Source organism: Salmo salar, chromosome 09 (genome assembly GCF_965601325.2).
Source record: "Salmo salar chromosome 09, fSalSal1, whole genome shotgun sequence".
In the NCBI taxonomy this organism is placed as follows: Eukaryota; Metazoa; Chordata; class Actinopteri; order Salmoniformes; family Salmonidae; genus Salmo; species Salmo salar.
Window position 1 is genome coordinate 126,409,282 of NC_138299.1, and position 22,302 is coordinate 126,431,583.

The following is a 22,302-nucleotide window of genomic DNA, read 5'->3' on the forward strand; positions in this document are numbered from 1 at the left end:
AATTGTTTGTGAGCACTGCTGTTGAGCCTGCCACACTGTTAGTCGTGAGTACTGTTTTTTGTTTTTTCTGTGGATGCTTTACGTATTTTTTTCATTAAAAGAATGAGTATCCATATACCCGCTGCATTTTGGTCTTCCCTTCAACACCACGACGTATTTCGTGACAAGGTGGGAAAAGGCTGCCTAAGTATGATTCCCAATCAGAGACAACGATAGACAGCTGCCTCTGATTAGGAACCACACTCGGCCAAAAACAAAGAAACAGACAACATAGAATGCCCACCCCACATCACACCCTGACCTAATCAAATAGAGAAATAAAACTGCTCTCAAAGGTCAGGGCATGACACCTTCACTCATGCTGCCAAACATACCCTCGTAAAACTGACCATCCTACCGATCCTCGACTTCGGTGATGTCACCTATAAAATAGCCTCAAACGCTCTACTCAACAAATTGGATGCAGTCTATCACAGTGCCATCCGTTTTGTCACCAAAGCCCCATACACTACCCACCATTGCGACCTGTACGCTCTCGTTGGTTGGCCCTCGCTTCATACTCGTCGCCAAACCCACTGGCTACAGATTATCTACAAGTCTCTGCTAGGTAAAGCCTCGCCTTATCTCAGCTCACTGGTCACCATAGCAGCACCCACTCATATCACGCGCTCCAGCAGGTATATCTCACTGGTCACCCCCAAAGACAATTCCTCCTTTGGTTGTCTTTCCTTCCAGTTCTCTGCTGCCAATGACTGGAACGAACTGCAAAAATCTCTGAAGCTGGAGATTCATATCTCCCTCACTAGCTTTAAGCACCAGCTGTCAGAGCAGCTCACAGATCACTGCACCTGTACATAGCCCATCTGTAAACAGCCCATCTGCCTACCTACCTCATCCCCATACTGTATTTATTTATTTATTTATCTTGCTCCTTTGCACCCCAGTATCCCTACTTGCACATTCATCTTCTGCACATCTACCATTCCAGTGTTTTAATTGCTATATTATAATTACTTCGCCACCATGGCCTATTTATTGCCTTAACTCCCTTATCTTACCTCATTTGCTCTCTCTGTATATAGACTTTTTGTTTTCTTTTGTTCTACTGTATTATTGACTATGTTTTTGTTGCACTGCTTTGCTTTATCTTGGCCAGGTCGCAGTTGCAAATGAGAACTTGTTCTCAACTAGGCTACCGGGTTAAATAAAGGTGAAATAAATTAATACATTTAAAAGAGGACAGAGGTATTTGATATAAATAAGTACATGAAGGTAGGGTTAAGTGACACTAGGCATTCAGTATAGATAATAATAAGAATAAAATGAAGAGCAAGCTAGCAGCAGCAAATGAGTGTAAAAGTGTGTGTGTATGTGAGTTTGTGCTCTGTGTGTGTGCTCTGTGTGTGTGTGTGTGAGAGAGAGAATGTGTCAGGGTTTTATGTGTGTATATGGTGTGTATATAAAAGTCTATTGAGTGTGTTGGGCCAGTGCAAGACAGTCCGTGCAGATCGTCTGGGTACCATTAATTGACTATTTAGCTGAGAAATGAAAATCAGAAATTAGATGGCAACGTACAGTACCAGTCAAACTTCTAAATCAAATCAAATCAAATTTATTTTTATATAGCCCTTCGTACATCAGCTGATATCTCAAAGTGCTGTACAGAAACCCAGCCTAAAACCCCAAACAGCAAGCAAAGCATGTGAAAGAAGCACGGTGGCTAGGAAAAACTCCCTAGGAAAAACTCCCTAGAAAGGCCAAAAACCTAGGATGAAACCTAGAGAGGAACCAGGCTATGAGGGGTGGCCAGTCCTCTTCTGGCTGTGCAGGGTGGATATTATAACAGAACATGGTCAAGATGTTAAAATGTTCATAAATGACCAGCATGGTCAAATAATAATAATCATAGTAGTTGTCGAGGGTGCAACAAGCACGTCCGGTGAACAGGTCAGGGTTCCATAGCCGCAGGCAGAACAGTTGAAACTGGAGCAGCAGCACGGCCAGGTGGACTGGGGACAGCAAGGAGTCATCATACCAGGTAGTCCTGAGGCATGGTCCTAGGGCTCAGGTCCTCCGAGAGAAAGAGCGAAAGAGAGAATTAGAGAGAGCATATTTAAATTCACACAGGACACCGGATAAGACAAGAGAAATACTCCAGATGTAACAGACTGACCCTAGCCCCCCGACACATAAACTACTGCAGCATAAATACTGGAGGCTGAGACAAATGACACATACATTTCTCCTTCTGGTCCCAATCTTACGGTAGAGCTTTGATGAAGTAGTCAAAGCCAATGGCTAAGTCTTGGTTGTGTAACGCTAGTCTCATATGTTGGTTTCCCAGGCAAGGGTCAACCTGGCTAGATTCCTGGTCTGGTCCCACCCACTTGGCACACGCGCTCACCCACGAACCCGCCCACGAACCCCAAGAGTCACGAGGGGAAAATACTGCAGATCAGATTAGAGAGATCAAAACCAGGGAGTTAACCAGGCATGGTTTTTCCACAACCGTATGAAGACACTTAAATCATTTGAATATAACCTTGTTAATTCAGATTTACGGTATACGGTACAGTCTTAGATTTCTCATGTATAGTAAGTACTTTGCTTTGGCTGTGCCAACGCAACATCTTTCATGTAAATCATTCACACCATGTTGCATTCAAAGCGGTAACTGGCTGTCATATATTGTGTCTGGTTGCTCCATTCACACAGACACAGTACATTTTAATGGGGGTTGGTGCTCGGTACAGAGTCAATGTGCGAGGGCACCAGTTAGTCAAGGTAATTGAGGTAATATATACATGTAGGTAGGGTTATTAAAGTTACTTATGCATAGATAATAATAGAGTAGCAGCAGTGTAAAGGGGGGGGGGGGGGCAATGCAAATAGTCTGGGTAGCCATTTGATTAGATGTTCAATAGTCTTATGGCTTGCGGGTAGAAGCTGTTTAGAAGCCTCTTGGACCTAGACTTGGCGAGTGACAAATTTAATGAAATTGCCCACTCCCTAACTTTGTATGCGTTGTTGTCGGCAACCGTGTTATTTACGAAGCTTCTGGAACAGATTCCTGTTGGAACGTTCCACAAATTATACCCACCCCTCTTGAAACGTTTGAAATCAATGTTTTTTGTTTGGCCTACATTTTAGGGAGACATGCGTATGTCCATTACAGTGGAATTGCCCATGAACATTAACTTGGATAGTCAATGTCTGTTTTGATAAACCTATTTTTGGGGGGCAGGCAGGGTATTCTAATAGCCCATCTGGTAGTCCCTGTTATAATCCGAGAGTGGAAGACACACTGATCTCTAACATGTAGGCGCAACGTTTCCGAACAGTCCGCCATTAGTCAGGATGTTGAATAAACTTCATGTGGATTTACTCTACCTGGTTTCCGCTGATTGTGTCCGTATGTCGGAAGTAATCAGAGCCAAAATATCCACAGGGAAATGTTATTAAAACATCCAGCGAAAAATCATATCGCCATTAGCATAACAACATTTTATAATTTTTTTCCCCATTTTTTTTTTCAAATTATATCGTTTTATAGATACACCTCTCCTGAATCGAACCACGTTGTCCGATTTCAAAAAGGCTTTACAGCAAAAGCAAAACATTAGATTATGTTAGAGGAGTATATCGTAAAAGTAGCCACATAGCCATTTTCCGACCAACCACATGCATCACAAATAACCAAAAAACAGCTAAATGCAGCACTAACCTTTGACAATCTTCATCAGATGACACACCTAGGACATCATGTTACACAATATATGCATTCTTTTGTTCGATAAAGTTCATATTTATATATAAAAACAGCATTTTACATCGGTGCGTAACATTGACTAACTATTTTCCCTCAAATGCATCCGATGAAACAGAGCTACAATTTACTAAATTACTATTCGAAAACATTTTTAAAATGTAATATTGTCATTCTAAGATTTATAGATGAATATCTCTTGAAAGCACCTGTAATGCCAGATTTAAAATTAACTTTACTGGGTAATCATACTTTGCGATGAAAGGGGATGCGATACTCTGAAAAATAGGCTAACGTTACAGGTCAGCGCCATCTTGGAACAATCGCATATCACATCTAGTCTTGTATACTATTGTCAATAATCCCTTACCTTTGGTTGTCTTCCTCAGAAAGCACTTCCAGGATTCCCAGGTCCACAACAAATGTATTTTCGTTCGAAAAAATTACTCCTTTATGTTCCAAGAGCTTGTTCTTGTTAGAGCGTCTGAAGGCTGATCCAAATGCTCCGGCCGCTGGAAATGCATTTTTTTCCCATTTAGGTTCGTTCAAACATGTCAAACGTTGTATAACATAAATCTTCAGGGCGTTTTTCAACAAGAGAGCCAATAAGATTCGAGGAGGACGATTGCATTGTGTTTCAAAACGTTTCGAAAGGGGAGGGTAATGGTGATGGCCCTTTCCGTGTGACCACGTTCTACAGCGTCTCATTCATTCAGTTTTAACAGTAGGAGACTCAAACCACTTTGTAAACACTGGGGACATCTAGTGGAAGCAATAGGAAGTGCTCAATGAACCATTCCACTTCCTGTTTCGATCTGTCTCGGGGTTTTGACTGCCATATGAGTTCTGTTATACTCAGACACCATTCAAACAGTTTTAGAAACTTTAGGGTGTTTTCTATCAACAAGTATTAATTATATGCATATCCTAGCTTCTGAGTTTGAGTAGTAGGCCGTTTAAAATGGGCACACATTTTTTTGGCGCCCCCTATCCTATTAACTCGACTTTCAGTAACTGGTCTGTATGGTTCTCTCGATTTGTATTTTCAGTTTGTTGTTTCAATTAGTTACTGATGCAATTCTGACCCGATGTAAACACTTGTACAATTTGTAAACAATTGCTGAGTCTAACCGAGCTACAGACCGAAAGTTGCCGACTTTTAATTGGCAGTAAGACTTTTAATTTATAGTAAACTGCAAGGAAACGTGCTTCGGTCGACGACAATGTTCGTTTACATTCGGCTATTGTTTACATAATGTGCAATGCGTCAGGAGACTGAAAATACTTACCGGAAATACAAGCTGACAGCCAGACCAGTGCCCCAAAAAGTCTGGTTGATAGTTCTTTCCTGCGGACATTTTATCTCCACTTCCTTTCGTCAAAAGGACAAACAGCACGGACTACTGGTAAGATAAGTATACATATAATTGTATTCAACATTCTCGCTTGTAGAGACTCATGCGTCTTTTTTAGGGCAACTTTTTTCCCCAGTCTGATTGATGTATTGCACCAGAATTGATGTGTTTGACTAAAACTAAGCCTAAAACGTCAGGTTCATGGGGGGTGGGACAGAATGGCAGAGTGCGTGGTCCCATTAAAATCAAATAAAATGTTATTTGTTACATGCACCGAATACAACAGGTGTAGACCTTGCAGTGAAAGGCTTACTTACAAGCCCTTTACCAACAATGCAGTTTTAAGAAAAATACCTAAAAAAATAAAAGTTACAAATAATTACAGAGCAGCAGTAAAATAACAATAGCGAGGCTATATACAGGCGGTACCGGTAAAGAGTCAATGTGCGAGGGCACCAGTTAGTCGAGGTAATTGAGGTAATATATACATGTAGGTAGGGTTATTAAAGTTACTTATGCATAGATAATAATAGAGTAGCAGCAGTGTAAAAGGGGGGGGGGGGGGGACAATGCAAATAGTCTGGGTAGCCATTTGATTAGATGTTCAGTAGTCTTATGGCTTGGGGTAGAAGCTGTTAAGAAGCCTCTTGGACCTAGACTTGGCGCTCCGGTACCGCTTTCCGTGCGGTAGCAGAGAGAACAGGCTATGACTAGGGTGGCTGGAGTCTTTGACAATTTTTAGGGTCTTCCTCTGACACCGCCTGGTATAGAGGTCCTGGATGGCAGGAAGCTTGGCCCCAGTGGACCATGTTAATTTGTTTGTGATGTGGACACCAAAGAACTTGAAGCGCTCAACCTGCACCACTACAGCCCCATCGATGAGAATGGGAGCGTGCTCAGTCCTCCTTTTCCCATAGTCCACCCTTACCACCTGGGGTGGCCCAGGATCCAGTAGCAGAGGTTTAGTCCCAGGGTTCTTAGCTTAGTTATGAGCTTTGAGGGTACTATGGTGTTGAACGCTGAGCTATAGTCAATGAATAGCATGCTCACATAGGTGTTCCTTTTGCCCAGGTGTGAAAGGGGAGTGTGGAGTGCAATCTCTATTGCGTCATCTGTGGATCTGTTGGGCAGGAATGCAAATTGGAGTGGGTCTAGGTTTTCTGGGATAATGGTGTTGATGTGAGCCATATACTGAGCTCTTGAACTTTAAATTGAATTCAAGCCATAATTTGAGTTTGACGACCATCACAGTTAAAGTTACGTTTCTTACTGTATTTTTTTTCTTATTTCAATTAGTTTGGTGGTTTACCGAACATCACTTTCCCACTTTGTTAAACTTCAAGCAAGGTCAGCGAAGACTAGTGATAAGAGAATTATCTACTAAAGGTAAATAAATCAATAAACCATGATGAATTATTAGTCATACAGCATGGTTAATGAATAACCAATGTAATAATCAATGTAGTGATCGATTGGTCTGATTAGTTCCAGAAAGGCCAGGAACCACTGGAGAGGGAAAGAAATGTGTGTATGCAATTAGTATAGAGAGCAGGGGACAGATGGTAAAGGGAGTAAAACTTCAAAGGGTTCCTAACCTTGAGGGAAAGGAACAGGCTGAGCTAGAATGTGATAAACAGCGTGAGAAGTCAATGGGGGGATGCAGGTCACCAACAGTTTGTGTGTAAATGCATGTGGTAAGTAAGCAAGAACTATAAAATGACTTTTGTTATCCTGACCTCAGAACGTTCTCATGAATAAAGCTACAGAAACCTTTTGCAGAAAGCTGAGTCCTTGCCTAATTATTTAACCCATTTTCTTACAAACCTTGGGCATTAGTCAAGGCGAATTGATTATTGATTATTATCATCGAGATATAAAATTCCTTGAACATTTGGTCCTTCGAGCCGGATCTCAAAAACTGCCGCTGTCGTTCCAAAGAGACACCGAAACCGTGCACGGGCGGATGAAAAATCCGTAAATCAAAGACCTGGCCCTTTGTGTGGGTTCTTTACAGGCCGGTGGCAAACTGGTACGCGACAGAGGTGGTGACGAGATTCAACGAACATTGAAAAACTCAGCTGCAAATAACAAGGTTAGTAAGCTTTATTCATACTTTTGGGGAATAGCACCTGTATGATTACATTAAATAAGGAGTGAGTGATACACCTGTGTGTCTGCATTGCATGATGAAATGAGTGAAGCACCTATAAGTCTGCATTACATGATGAAATGAGTGAAGCACCTATAGGTCTGCATTGCATGATGAAATGAGGAATACACCTGTATGTCTGCATTGCATGATGGAATAAGGGACACAATTGGGTGTTGGCATTAAATGAGGAAAAGCGATTGATGTGAGAGTGAAAGGCAAAAGCGATTGATGTGAGAGTGAAAGGCAGGAGCAAGTAGAGGATTTTAATGTACTCTGGGTGTTAGACGGTGAAATTGGTGAATGTTATAGCTAGTGACCTGGCTTCAGAAGTTCACGTGTAGAAAACGGTTTTAAAGGGAATCAAGTATTCTGCGCGAATGGAAGGCAGGAATTAGTTGTAAATTCAAAACGACGAATTCGAAAACGAAGCAGGGTTCCGAAACGACCCTGGGCAACTGTGGCCACTGCATAAAACTAAACTAGGGCTTATGGTGAGACCTGATAACGTAGCAAAAGGGTCAAAACCATAAGGGGATAGTCGGTACCTAAATATAGTTATTTAGGTCTGATATCTATGGGAGAAGTGAGACCTAATATGGCGGAGTGAGAAACAGATATTATTGTCAACAATTACATGAAGCAACAGATAAATAGGCTGTTAACTAGGGCTTTACGACCCCTGGAAAATAGTTTATAGTTGCATATGTATGCGACCTAATGTCTGATCGACAGTCCCCTCTATAGATAAAGTTTCGAGAGAGATAGAGTAACTACGCTGGGATGAGTGATTGCATGTGAGGAGAATTCTGTCAACAATCTCGAGAAAAAGACAGGCAGTAAAACCTAAAAATAAAACGGGTTGCAGTGTTTGTCTATGAGTGAGATAAAGACAGGGTGGTAGGATAGATATGTCTGATCATTCTAGCAGAATAACTATATTGTGAGAAGGAAAATTAATGGGTGTTGATACACATAGAAAACATATTGCTCAAATCAATAGTCGAAATAGAAAAAAAGCTGGTTTGTTCTTTTAAGCGTGGGATAGAAGCAATTACGAATAATTATTCCCCAAATTCTAGGTTAATAACGAAAACATATTGTTAAAATCAACAGTCGCGAAAAAAGCTGGTTTGTTCTTTTAAGCGTGAGATAGAAGCAATGTGTCATATAGCATAAGAATAATTATTCCCCAAATTCTAGGTTAATAACGAAAACATAGTTAAAATCGACAGTCGCGAAAAAAGCTGGTTTGTTCTTTTAAGCGTGAGATAGAAGCAATGTGTCACATAGCATGCGAATAATTATTCTTCAAGTCTAGCTTAACGGTAAATAGCATACACATAAAGATTAACAACGAGTAGACACTGATTGTATTTGATCGAGTTTTTATAAATTAAAGCACATAGTTTAAGGTTCTTACGAATAATCCTTCTAAAAGACTAGATTGGGAAAACAAGCGGAATAACTAGTACAAACATGGGTAGTAAATCCTCCAAGGAGGTGCAGGAATTTACGGGAGATGAGCGATACATGGGAGTTAAATGTTATAAAATAAATATTTATTTCGGTCCAATGTGGAGAAGGAAGTATGAATTTGATGGAAGTTTGGATGTGGAAAAGTTGGGACTAATGGTAAGAAAGATGCATAAGGTATGTGGGGACAAGACAGGGAAACAGCATGTCGAGGGTTAGACATAGCCAGGGTGTGGTTGTCTGAAGCCCGCAGAAGAAGGCAAGTGTAGAAAGAGAGAGAGGCAGAGTCAACAGTCGCAGGAGAAAGGCTTAGACATTTACATTAGGGCTATGTTCTGGAAATTGTATCGATAGTACATGCCTAATTTTACGACTACAGACATTGATAAATAGGGTTATTTGTGAGGAGTAACAATCAGTTCAATAGCATTGTGGTTCAGTGGTTGAATTCTTGCCTGCCATGCGGGTACCCGGGTTCGGTTCCCAGCTCATGCACCATGGGACTAAAATGTCATTTCATTATTGTTATGTTATGACTGGAACCATACGGTTGTTAGTGTTTGTTTAAGATAGAAACCGAACGTTTTGATAGCTTGTTTAGTTTAAATGGAAAGACAGTCGATAAAGTACGTTTGTGGTCTAAATGGCCGGCTTAAAGGATTTATAGAGAACGGGAGTTGTATTTGAATGACAGAATCAAGGAAAAGGCAGTTACTTAAATCTAATGAATTATAAGGAGCGGAAATTAATAATTGCGACAGAATTGTGGCGATATACATGCAATTTTTTTTTAACCCTTGGACATTTCATAAGACTATAAACCAATACCTAGAGAGATTAAAGGACGTGGTGTCCAACGCAAATAGTGGGTTAATAGAATCCCCGGTAGTGGATGGATTTGATGCCCCGTATTTTCTGCAATTAAAATTTGCTTTCCTCAGTGGAATGCGTCCTGAGATAAGTCGTGCCATCAAACAGAACCTCGTAGGGTGGGGGCTAGCAGATCTGAGGGAAGTAAGAGAGGCCAGAGGATGTCGAGACAAATACAGAGAAGGTCAGGCGCCCACAGCCAGACTCAGAGGAGGGAGGAAGGAAAGGGATGTTCAATCACATAAAACATTGAGGAAGTTTAAAACAAATGATTGGAGGGAGTACAATGGAATTATAAGTATTATTAGGTTTTGTTTATAGTCAACTTTTGGGTTTTTGAATCAGTGTAGTAGGATGAAACGACCAAGTGGTTATTTTATGGAAAAAGAAGCGCTTAGCCCTCTTTGGAAAGAAAAAAAAAAAATCCTAGGGACATGATATCTTAAAGGGGTACACACATGGCATTTTGGAAGTTTGTTTTCTGAGTTTTAATTAAACGCGTGAAATTCTTTTGATGGGGAATGTTCTGGGAACCTGGTATACAAAATGTAAAGTTCTTAGCTGTAATTTGTTTAATGTAGTAAGAAACATGCTTCTGAAAGGGTGGTATGACTTTTGACCCCTCTGGTGGCTTCCCTGTGTGGTCTGATCAGCCACATTGAAAAGCCATTTGGATTGTGAATTTAAGGTCATTGGTGATATTGATTAAGGGAATTTGTAGAACTGATAATTATGATGGAGTTAAAGTTCTTAGACAATTGATAATTTCAACCAATGAGAGGACTAAAAGGGCAAAGCCTTACACTAAGGGTAGGCTTCCTTAAGTCCATTTTTCTAGAACAATAAGGATAAAATAATCTCTCTTGGTGGAGTAAATCAGATTAGTCATTTTGATCTGATTATGTTATTTGAAAATATTTTGACCAGTAGCAGGGGTATTTTTTACATGATCTAGATAAGTTTATTTTCCCCTTAGGAAGTCAGCTGTGGTTGAAAGCAGTGTAAGAGATTTAACACAACAAGGCTGTGGAATTGATATAATAGTATTACTATATTTTGTTGTGAATAAGTTTAATAATGGTAGACTTAGGTCAACAGGACAGGGATATATGACATCTGTAGGTGATCTAGGATCATTGAGGCTATTGTGATACATTTAAGTAGATATGCAATATCTAGACAGGTTGATTTTTCTAAAACTCAGGAGTGCAACCAAGGAGACAAGACATTTCGTCAATATTTGGAAACAACCCATATGAGAAAAAGCTGGAGACAGGTAGATAGAAGGGCAGACGGAGAAATCCTCCCCTGCACTGCTGAAATCTTGAGGGTTGGGGAGTAGCAGGAAGAAAGGAGGGGGGCCAGCAGGAGTAAATAGTTAGAGAATTTGGTTCGCTTAGCTTTAGGATATTAATTCATGGAGAGACTAGCGGCTCTGTTGGCAGGCATGTATTTTAGTTTTGATTTTACGTTTATGTTTGGTAAATTCGCTAGGAGGAGATATGATAATTTTGTTTAAAGTAATTTAAAGTAAAAGACTCAACCACCCCAGCCTATCACCAACGAAGGCAATCCAGGGTTTAAACAAGACATTTGACGAACAAGCTATTCGGTTGAATGGCTTTAATGAGAGGATTCATAAAAAGACTCTAAATTGCAGACGTTTCCAAAACGACAGATTTGAATGTAGCAGGTATTAAGGGTATCACCACTTGTTACGCACGCCTCTAGAAAGAGGGAACGCAACACCCTGCTACAACTTAACTCTCCGTGGTGTGAAAAAGGTATGGAAGTGTAGGTGTGAGCAAGGATGACAAAAGGCAGAGAATACCGTTTACTGGGAATTTATTCCTTCACACGGTAAGTTGGGGAAAAGGGGCTGGACGGAACCAAAGCAAAGAAACGAAATATCAAAGCCCCCTCTCCCACCTTACCTGCCTACCCACTACTTACCTAACTAGCACCACCTGGTGCACTAACCAAAATACAGGGGATGGTCCGCCCAGGTCTTTCCTAGTGTGCATAGACAATAAATTACTAGAGGTATATGTATGCCCGCGGGCCTCTTGCCTAAGCACTCCCTAGGTGCCTTCCCCTTCCCCCCTGGGAACAAATGAAACAGAATATTCCAAATGTCTTCACAACAAACTGAGAAAAAACTATTAACTCAGGACATTAAAGAAGCTCTGAGCAACAACTACACAGTACATACCAAATGTCTTAGCAACCACCAACATGCTATAACTCTCAACCATTATCTCTGGGTCTCCCAACAAATATCTCTCTGCAATCATCTCTTTCTGAGCAACAGAACTGGGGCTTATATAGCTTCAGAAGAAGTTAGTAATTGGAGACAGCTGCGTCCTGACGAGGGGGCGGGGTCAGCTCTCCAATCATCAATGTTGATTGACCAATCAGCTGCTCGTAGAGAATTTCAGGAATCCATTTCCTGAAATACATACATGATAATACACAAACCACAACACAGAAACTGGGGAATGTAACACGCCCACCACAAAAAATGCAAACATACAGTTTGCAATAACAAAAACCAACGCATCCCCAGTTATTAAACCCGTGATAGAGCGTCGGCACCAACATTTGCCGAGCCCTTCACATAGGCTATCTGTACATTATATCTTTGTACAATCAGAGCCCACCGCATAAGGCGGCGGTTCTGATTGTACATTTGTTTCAAGAACACCAAAGGATTATGGTCCGTGAAGACCATTACAGGCAAGGCACTGGAACCCACATATACCTCAAAGAACTGTAATGCTAGCAATAAAGCCAGCGTTTCCTGTTCAATTGTGGAGTACCTTGACTGACATGAGTTGAACTTACGGGAGAAGAAACTGACAGGTCGATCCACTTCATCTTCCTGCAAGAGAACCGCACCCACCCCCACTATACTAGCGTCTACCTCCAACTTAAAAGGTTTGTCAAAGTTGGGGGCCGCAAGCACTGGGGCACTACAAAGTAGCGCTTTAGCGGACTCAAAAGCATAGTTACAGTCCTGGGACCACTTAAATGGTACCTTCAGACTAAGCAGAGATGAAAGGGGAGCTACTACCGTCGAGAAATTCTTACAGAATGTACGATAGTAACCTACCATCCCCAGGAATCTGCGCAACTGGCGGCGAGTCGTGGGAGCAGGAAAAGCAACAATTGCTTCCACTTTGCCAGTTACTGGGCGCACTTGACCTCGTCCCACTTGTTTCCCTAAGTCAGTCACTGCAGCCTTTCCAAACTCCACTTGGCCAAATTGAGGGTTAAAGAAGCATTCTCCAACCGCTGAAACACTTTAAGGAGGCGAGATGATCAGACCAAGTAGACGAATGAATCACCACATCGTCAAGATAAGCAGTACAATTCGGCACATCCGCGAACACAATGTTAACTAGCCGCTGAAAAGTAGCAGGTGCATTACACATTCCAAAGGGCATCACAGTATATTGTACTAAGTTATCTGGCGTAACGAAAGCCGAGACGTCAGAAGCTTGAGAGGTCAGAGGCACCTGCCAATATCCTTTTAGCAAATCTAATTTACTAACGTAAGCAGCAGAGCCAATTCTATCAATGCAGTCATCTAAGCGAGGTAGAGGAAAAGAATCAGACTTTGTAATGGCATTTACTCGACGATAGTCCGTACATAAGCGAGACGTACCATCAGGCTTAGGAACAAGAATACACGGAGAACTCCAGGAGCTGTTACTGGTTTTCGCCATGTCATTCTGTAATAAATAAGCTACCTCACTTTTCATTACTTCCCTTTTCTTTGCATTAACCCGGTACGGATGCTGACTTATAGGAACAGCGTTCCCCACATCCACGTCATGGTCCAAGATGGACGTGCGACTTGGAACATCCTGAAACACAGTGAGAAAACTGTTTATCAATAAAATAAGATCCTTAGTTTGATCTTTATCCAAATGTTCCATTTGAGAGGGTAACTTTTTCAGCATCTCTGAATTACATAAGCGTTCACACTGCTGTAGCGTATGGCGTAACTCCAACCCGTCCTCCTTATCCTCCTCTAGATCCCAGCCAGGCTTCAGCACCACCGCAGCCACACTGGAGACGGCGGACTGGACCGGCTTACTTGAGCTGTTGGGAGAATCACGCACATAATATGCTTTCAGCATGTTAACATGACACATTCGGGAAGAACGCCTCCGATATGGGGTCTTTATCACATAATTGGTGTCACTGAGTTTCTTTTCCACAAGATATGGTCCAGAAAAACGTGCTGACAGATGAGCCAGGGATTGGCAACAAAACTAAAACTTGATCCCCTGGTGCAAAAGAACGGCCTTCAGCCTTTTTGTCATAATGCAACTTCATGCGTTTTTGAGTAGAGGAGAGAGACTTTTGGGCTAACGCACATGCAGCGTGCAGTCTCTCCCGCATCTTACTGACATAATCCAACACATTTTTAGGGGCGCTACTGGGTGTAGGAGATAAGATATGCTCCTTCAAAACTTTTAGCGGACCCCGTGGGGTGTGTCCAAACAAGGTCAGCAGGGCTGAACCCTAAGGACTCTTGTATTGTTTCCCTAATAGCAAATAGGACAAAGGGCACCCCCTCATCCCAATCGGTACTGGTATCCATGCAATACTTGCGTACCATTGCCTTCAGCGTCTGATGCCAGCGTTCGAGAGCCCCTTGACTCTCCGGATGATACGAACTGGAGACCTGATGGGAAATACACAGCATCTTTAACACATTAGAGAACAGCTTTGACATAAAGTTGGATCCCTGATCAGTTTGGATTACTTTAGGGAGTCCAAACGTAGAGAAGAACTTCACAAGTGCCTTCACCACAGTCTTAGCCGTTATTGTACGGAGAGGTATAGCCTCTGGGTATCGAGTAGCACTGCACATTATTGTTAGTAAGAACTGGTTACCTGACCTGGTTTTCGGCAATGGACCTACACAATCAATTATCACTTTTTCAAACGGTTCCCCCACCACAGGAATCGGGCAGAGCGGCGCACGAGGAACTGTTTGATTCACTTTCCCAGTGAATTGACATACATGGCATGTTTTACAAAATTGGACAACGTCAGACTTCAAACCTGGCCAAAAGAAATGTCGAATTACTCAGTTATAAGTCTTCGTGATCCCTAAGTGTCCGGACCACGCCTGGTCATGGGCGAGTGACAACACCTGCTGTCGGAACGGTGTAGGAACAACCACTTGACACACTTCACTCCAGTCACCAACGGTGTCATGAGCTGCCCATTTACGCATCAAAACTCCTGCTTCCATAAAGTAGGCAGTCTCTTTAGTTTTAGCTTCCTCAATGGAAATTACCGAAGCAAAACACTTGCGAAGACTGATGTCTCCCTTTTGACATTCAATCACCTTCTCGGGGGTGACAGACAAAAGAATGTCATGTAATTGGGGCGCGATTTCACTTTCCCCTGCCTTAGTTTTTACGGGGTAAAAACTGTCGGCATTTCAGAAGGAATACTCGGTGCATTGTCTTCTACCTCAAACTACTCAAAAATGGAACTAGCCAAATCCACCACATCTCCTAGCTTGCGAGATTGTGCCCTCGTTAACACACAAGCTGGAAAAACATGTGGAAATGCTTGAAACAATTTCTCATCTGTAGTTCTGATTTCTGGGTTGTCTACTACCTCTAACACAGGAGTGACGTTACCACCAGCGATATCATTCCCTAGTAACAATGTGACTCCTTTTACTGGCAGTGTAGACACTACACCAATACGAAAACGTCCTGATACCAAGTCTGACACTAAGTGGACCCAGTGTAACGGTACGGGTACTGTTTTTGTCTCTATCCCCTGTAATATGACATGAGAGCCACAATACGTTTCAAAGGACCAGGGTAAAGCATCAGTAACGATTACTGACTGCACCGCCCCGGTGTCTCGTAAGATTCGTATAGGCTTTCCATCAGCTTGTTCTCCAGTTAATGAAACACAACCGGCAGATATAAACGGAGCATAGACAGGATCCGGTTTCTCAAATGCTGAATCAATATCTCGGTCCAACGGACGAGCCATAGACTTGACTAAACCCACACTTTTCATTTTTGGTGACAGGAACTGTTGCGATTTATTTTTCAAAACCAGGTAGTCCGCAATCACATGACCCTTTTGGTGACAGTAAAAACATTCACGGCCTTCATGAAAAGACTTAGGGTTATCAGAGGAAAAGCGACCTGAACGAGGCACTGATGACGTAATCGTTCGGCCTTCAAAACGAGGTGCACCAAAGACAGTCTTGTGTGTCAAAGCGTACTCATCTGCCAACACTGCTGCCTGGGCCAACGTCACCACTTTCTGTTCATTTAAATGAACTACAATTCTATCAGGGAGGTTGCTTTTAAAATCCTCCAACAGCATCAACTCCCGAATATCAGCAAAGGTGTTAGCTTTGCTGGCTGAACACCAGCGATTAAACAGAGACTCTTTGTCCCTAGCAAACTCAACAAAAGTACGTTGAGATGTTTTTTTGTGGTTCCTGAAGCGCTGTCTATAAGCTTCAGGCACTAACTCATAAGCCCGCAACACGGTAGTTTTAACTATATCATACTGTAAACTGTCTCCCAGGGAGAGAGCAGCTACTACTTCCTGGGCTTTCCCAGACAATTTACATTGTAGCAGGAGCGGCCAAACCTCGGGTGGCCAATGTAGCGCAGCGGCCACACGCTCAAAAGCAGAGAAATAGGAATCAACTTCCGACTCTCGGAATGGAGGGACTAAAGCTATATTTTTACTTACATCAAAGTGGGCTTGATGATAAGCAGCTTGTGGAGTCGCACGTTGTCGGATCCTCACCTCCTTGTCAATTTCCATTCTCCTAATTTCAAGTTCAAACTTCATCTGTCTCTTTATCTTTTTGCTCCACTTCTAACCGGGCCAGCCTCACCTTCAGCCTAGCGGTCCCGCCTGAACGACCTGAAGCAGAAGATAAAGGATCGAATCGGGGCAATGTAAAGGGGGTACGAGCAACCCCTTCCTCCGCCCTGTCCGCCGACTTGGCGTCGGAAGGTCTACCCGTCTCCTCTCCTGAAGCCTCCCTCTCATCATCTTTCAACGAAAGAATGTGTTCTCTCACTAAACCCTCCCTGACTAGCACCAAAAGTTCAGCCTTTAGGGCTTTCTCGGGGATAACAAACCCATAATGGTCAGCTACAGCTAAAAGGTCTGCTTTCCGAAACCTCACCAAAGAATCAATAGAGGGCGCTTCAAAAAACTTGGAGATGGCTGAGGCAGCCATCTTGTACACAGAAGTCCACTGAACACACAAACTAAACTAGTCACCCAAACTCACAACCTACCATCACACTTCAATCACAAATCACAGAGAGCTCAGTGCAGCAGGGTTCGGTGGGTTTAATGGAATCCCGGATGAGCCCCCATTATGTTACGCACGCCTCTAGATAGAGGGAACGCAACACCCTGCTACAACTTAACTCTCCGTGGTGTGAAAAAGGTATGGAAGTGTAGGTGTGAGCAAGGATGACAAAAAGGCAGAGAATACCGTTTACTGGGAATTTATTCCTTCACGCGGTAAGTTGAGGAAAAGGGGCTGGACGGAACCAAAGCAAAGAAACTAAATATCAAAGCCCCCTCTCCTACCTTACCTGCCTACCCACTACTTACCTAACTAGCACCACCTGGTGCACTAACCAAAATACAGGGGATGGTCCGCCCAGGTCTTTCCTAGTGTGCATAGACAATAAATTACTACGGGTATATGTATGCCCGCGGACCTCTTGCCTAAGCACTCCCTAGGTGCCTTCCCCTTCCCCCCTGGGAACAAATGAAACAGAATATTCCAAATGTCTTCACAACAAACTGAGAAAAAAACTATTAACTCAGGACATTAAAGAAGCTCTCTCTGAGCAACAACTACACAGTACATACCAAAAGTCTTAGCAACCACCAACATGCTATAACTCTCAACCATTATCTCTGGGTCTCCCAACAAATATCTCTCTGCAATCATCACTCTTTCTGAACAACAGAACTGGGGCTTATATAGCTTCAGAAGAAGTTAGTAATTGGAGACAGCTGCGTCCTGACGAGGGGGCGGGGTCAGCTCTCCAATCATCAATGTTGATTGACCAATCAGCTGCTCGTAGAGAATTTCAGGAATCCATTTCCTGAAATACATACATGATAATACACAAACCACAACACAGAAACTGGGGAACGTAACACCACTGTTGAAAAATTACATTGATGCCCTGACAAAAGAAAACAAGGAGTTGCGCATAAGCCAGTGCTGAACAGGACCGATACAAGCGCCGATGGGGGCTGAGACTGAACGGGTTACCTGAAACTGATGGTGAGAATATCAGAGGGATGGTGTTTGTCATTATTGGGACGTTTGTTCCATATCACTCTGCTACCCTGAACATCGCGGTATATGTTGTACACAGTCTCGGAGACAAGAGAAAGGAGAAGAACAGACAGGTCATCATTATGTTTGTGTAGCGTGGTTCGTTCTGCGTTGTGTATTTTTATTTAGGACACTGCCACAACTGGAATGCTGATGGTAGAATCATTTTTATTCGACCTGCACACGAAGAGACAACACACAATATGTTAGCCCTCGGTGCAGTCACAGCTCTCGGGCACCTTGCTAGTTGAAGGTCCGGCAAAAGAGCGGGAACTGCATACATACATTCAGTGTCCAACAGCACACTATACAATTAAAATGATATACAACATATTCGGAACAAAATAAAAGACATACCTGCACACGAAGAGACAACACACAATATGTTAGCCCTCGGTGCAGTCACAGCTCTCGGGCACCTGCGTGAGCACATAGCAACTCACTCAAACACGGTCCCAAATACTCCCGAGTTACAATAGGTACCCTAATTAGCGAGCTTGGTGAAAGTTATTAACATAAATCTTTATAATTGTTCACATTGTAACAAAACCTATAGTTGCATAACAGCACTTTATGTAACTTTACCACAGTTTTACATTGACAAATTACAGCGCCAAGGACAACATACCTTGCTAGTTGAAGGTCCGGCAAAAGAGAACGATAAAATGGTACGTAAGTACGGATAACCCGCGATGGACCAAACCAAAATATACAAACTTTTACAATTAGGTGTATTTACAATATAGATATCAAAAAATGTTTGTACACCGAAAAATAACATTAACTATGCTGCTGTAATTAAATAAAGAAAACACATTGAATTATTATTATTGTTATTAACTTATTAACATCCCCTCTTGACCTGGCCTACTTGAACTGTCCTTGTGCGCAACTTGGTGTATAATCTAGGGGAACAACGTCACTCTACTACATTCACCCCCACTGTTTTACACTAGATTATAGGCACAAAACAAAACACATTACCTCGAAGGTAACAAAGCAAAGAAAGAAAAAAAAATCACACCCACAGAGCGACGGAGTAACCCAGTGTAGTCCCTTAAGTCTAGACCCACAAATGGTCAATCAGCTGGAAAGCTATCCCGCGAAGGATTAGGAAAAATAAGAGGTAGCTAATCCCTTATTCAATCGTATACAAAAAATGCCAAATACATTTTATGCTGATGAACTACACACAAAGTTACATGAATTGTCAAAAATATTAGACCAACCCACACATCACTCTAAGACCCAGTTAGATAACCACATACACACAAAAAAAGAAAAGGTAGGCAATATCCTACCGTTACTGAGAAACCAAGAACGGTTTCAATTCCTGTGTAGACATAGTTTGGATTAGCCTATTCACTGGCTTAATAAATCTACCTAGTCTTGTCCGAACACCCTCACCCAAAAACCTAGCAGGAATGTCACGGACAGCACTAACCATGCTCAGAGGTCTAACCTCAGGTTGGGGAATACTACAACTCGGCCTATCCGGAGCCAGCACACTTTCAGTTACAGACTCAACACTAGTAGTGTCAGACGACTGATCAGAATCCTGGTAGATTGCCACAGACCACACTGACAAAGCATCTTCAACCAAGTTAACAACATCTGTCACAGCACCATCCCCACTGAATGGAGTTTCGCCATCAGAACTCTTGTAGGCTTTGGGGATCTCTCTCTGGTCTACTTCTACTGAGCACACCTCACTCAAGGGGACGTCATATGGCCGTTCCACTTCACTTCCATCAACTGGGACTTCACCATCCTCTTGGAATATCCTCCCAGAAGACTCAGGAAGGCTTGCTACCCAGTGAACAGTCCTTGCGTCCCTCCCATCCATTTTGCTGGACGTTGCAGACATCTCAGAGAACACGTCACCACTCGATAGATATCCGTGACTCTCAGGTTCCTCCCAAGAAGGCAAAGGCAGAAAGTTGACTGGCATAATCAGGTTCCTATGCACCGTCTTGATGCGTCCAGTGGTAGGGTGCTGTATACGATATGTGTTCAGTGAGCTGTTCTTCGCAACAACTATGTACACCGCACTGTCCCAGCGATCAGCCAGTTTCTTCTTGCCCCTCTCTCCCTTGTTAGCAAGTAGAACTCTGTCTCCCTTCTCTACCGAATGACCCTTCGACCATCTGTTGTAGGCCTCGGCTTGTCTCTTTTGTTGCTTACTAGCATGCTGCTGAGCCAATGTCATGGCTTCTCTCAGATCCTCACCCAAAGACTGGACATACTTATCCACATCGACCGTGTCCCCATCCAACAGCACACTTTCAAACATAACATCTACTGGCAGCCTAGGGGTGCGTCCAAACATCAAGAAGAAGGGCGGAAACCCAGTAGTCTCGTGAACAGTGCAGTTATAGGAGAATGTCAATGTGTTCAACATCTGAGGCCATTTAGCCTTGGACCTAGCTGGCAGAGCTCTAATCATCCCACCCAGCGTGCGATTTAGACGTTCTGCTTGACCGTTCCCCATGGGATGATAAGGTGTGGTGTGGGACTTTCCAACACCAGTGTCGTGTCTTTGGGGTACCATTAAACTGAAGACATGTTTATCAATTAACTCCCTGTAATTATTATCACGCGATTAAACTGATTAATCGTTTAATTGTAATTAACTAGGAGATCGGGGCACCAAGGAGAATATTCCGATTACAAAGTTATAATTTTCCTAATATAACTTTCCTATTTTATAATATAGGCCGATTATCTTCTGGTTTAAATGGTGTATTTTACCTCGCGTTCAGTCTCATTCCAAACGTCGTAAATTGTTGTATCTGCACGAACCCAGTCTTTACTAAAATCATCCATACATCAATTGTCTTAAAATCATTTATTTACTACACTAAATAATTAACAGAAAACATACAAACAGTAATTATCGTCACAAAGGATTGGTATAGTAATGTGCGCTAATGGCTAACAGGCATGGCTGGTCTGTTAGACAATGGGTCATAAACGGTCAGCTGAGAAGGTACACAGAGTTCATTAATATTAACAAATGACAATTGAAGGCTCGCTCATTCGGGAACAATTGCAATCAATATATATTTACGCTCATGTGTCGTCGTTCTTTGTTGGAGCGTCGTTCTGTGGAGAGTTTTGTCTCTCTCTCTCTCGGTTAGAATGGATCTTTCAAAGCGACATTCATTCATGTCGTCATAGAATGGATGTTTCGTTGGTCTTCGCGTTCGATGATATAATTTACTTAGCTGCAGACTAATAATTAATATCAAAGACTTGTTCTTATTCTGTCGGTATCAATAGTCTAAAAGTTAACCACGTGGTATGGTTCACTTTCAGTAGAGGAATTGGATGGTAAAACCTATTGGCCATGGAGTGGAGGCCTGGTCTAAAGAAATGTAAATCAGGGTGGGTTTTATAGTGACCCTTGAACAGGCTTGTCAAATGACGCCTGGTCCTGTATGTGTCCCTGGGGGCATGCCTATGACTGAGTTAGACTTGGTTACAGAAATACAATTCTATCACATTACATCAGTACATAGCATCTCAATGTATTACAAAAGCTTTATCCTTATTAATACATTCTATACAACCATTATGATGCAAGTCTCAAGCTGAGGCTATTATATAAACAGTTTTATGGTAATATGGCTATATTGTCTCTTCTGAGTATCACAAAATTGTACCAAGCGTACCAGTTCGTAGCTGGATTCTTCACCAATCTTCCATACCTTCTCCAGAACACACATGTCGCTTGGCTCCCCAATTCTGTGAGTTGGAAGAATTTCCTGTGTCTCTCTATGGGCCATGTGGCCAGAGACTCTCCTGGAATTTTAGAGTTTTTACAACCCTTTCACACAGGGCCTGGGTTGGGGGGAAGGTAGGTTGGGTGGTGGTGCAAAAGGGAGGGGGTCAACTGTCCTCCCTGTACCAAAAGAGGCCAACGTCATGACACCAGATAACTGAAGTAATTCTGCAATAAGTGAACTTTCAAAGTTAGCACCCCTGTCAGAATGGATACAATCAGCGAACCCATAAACGCAGAAGAAATTATTCCAGAGAACACGAGCCACAGTCTTAGCAGACTGGTTTGGACACGGATACGCACATGCCAGCTTAGTAAAGTGATCAGTCACTACTAACACATCAATAGACGTGTTGTTTGAATCTTCTGCAGTCCAGAAATCAATACACACAAGTTCCAAAGGTGCCGTTGTCACAATGGAGACAAGTGGAGCTCTTGCTTCAGGCTCAGGTGCTTTACTCAACACGCATCTCTTACAGTGGGCCACGTATTCCTTGACATCCTTTTCCATAGAGTCCC

At 42.5% G+C, this 22,302-nt stretch overlaps 1 protein-coding gene across 1 annotated transcript in view; it reads left to right on the forward strand.

The window, feature by feature from the left end:
- The window catches only part of LOC106592294 (TRPM8 channel-associated factor homolog), a 50,552-nt gene that overhangs the window by 12,563 nt on the left and 15,687 nt on the right, over positions 1 to 22,302 (forward strand). The gene's annotated exons all lie outside the window — the stretch shown is intronic.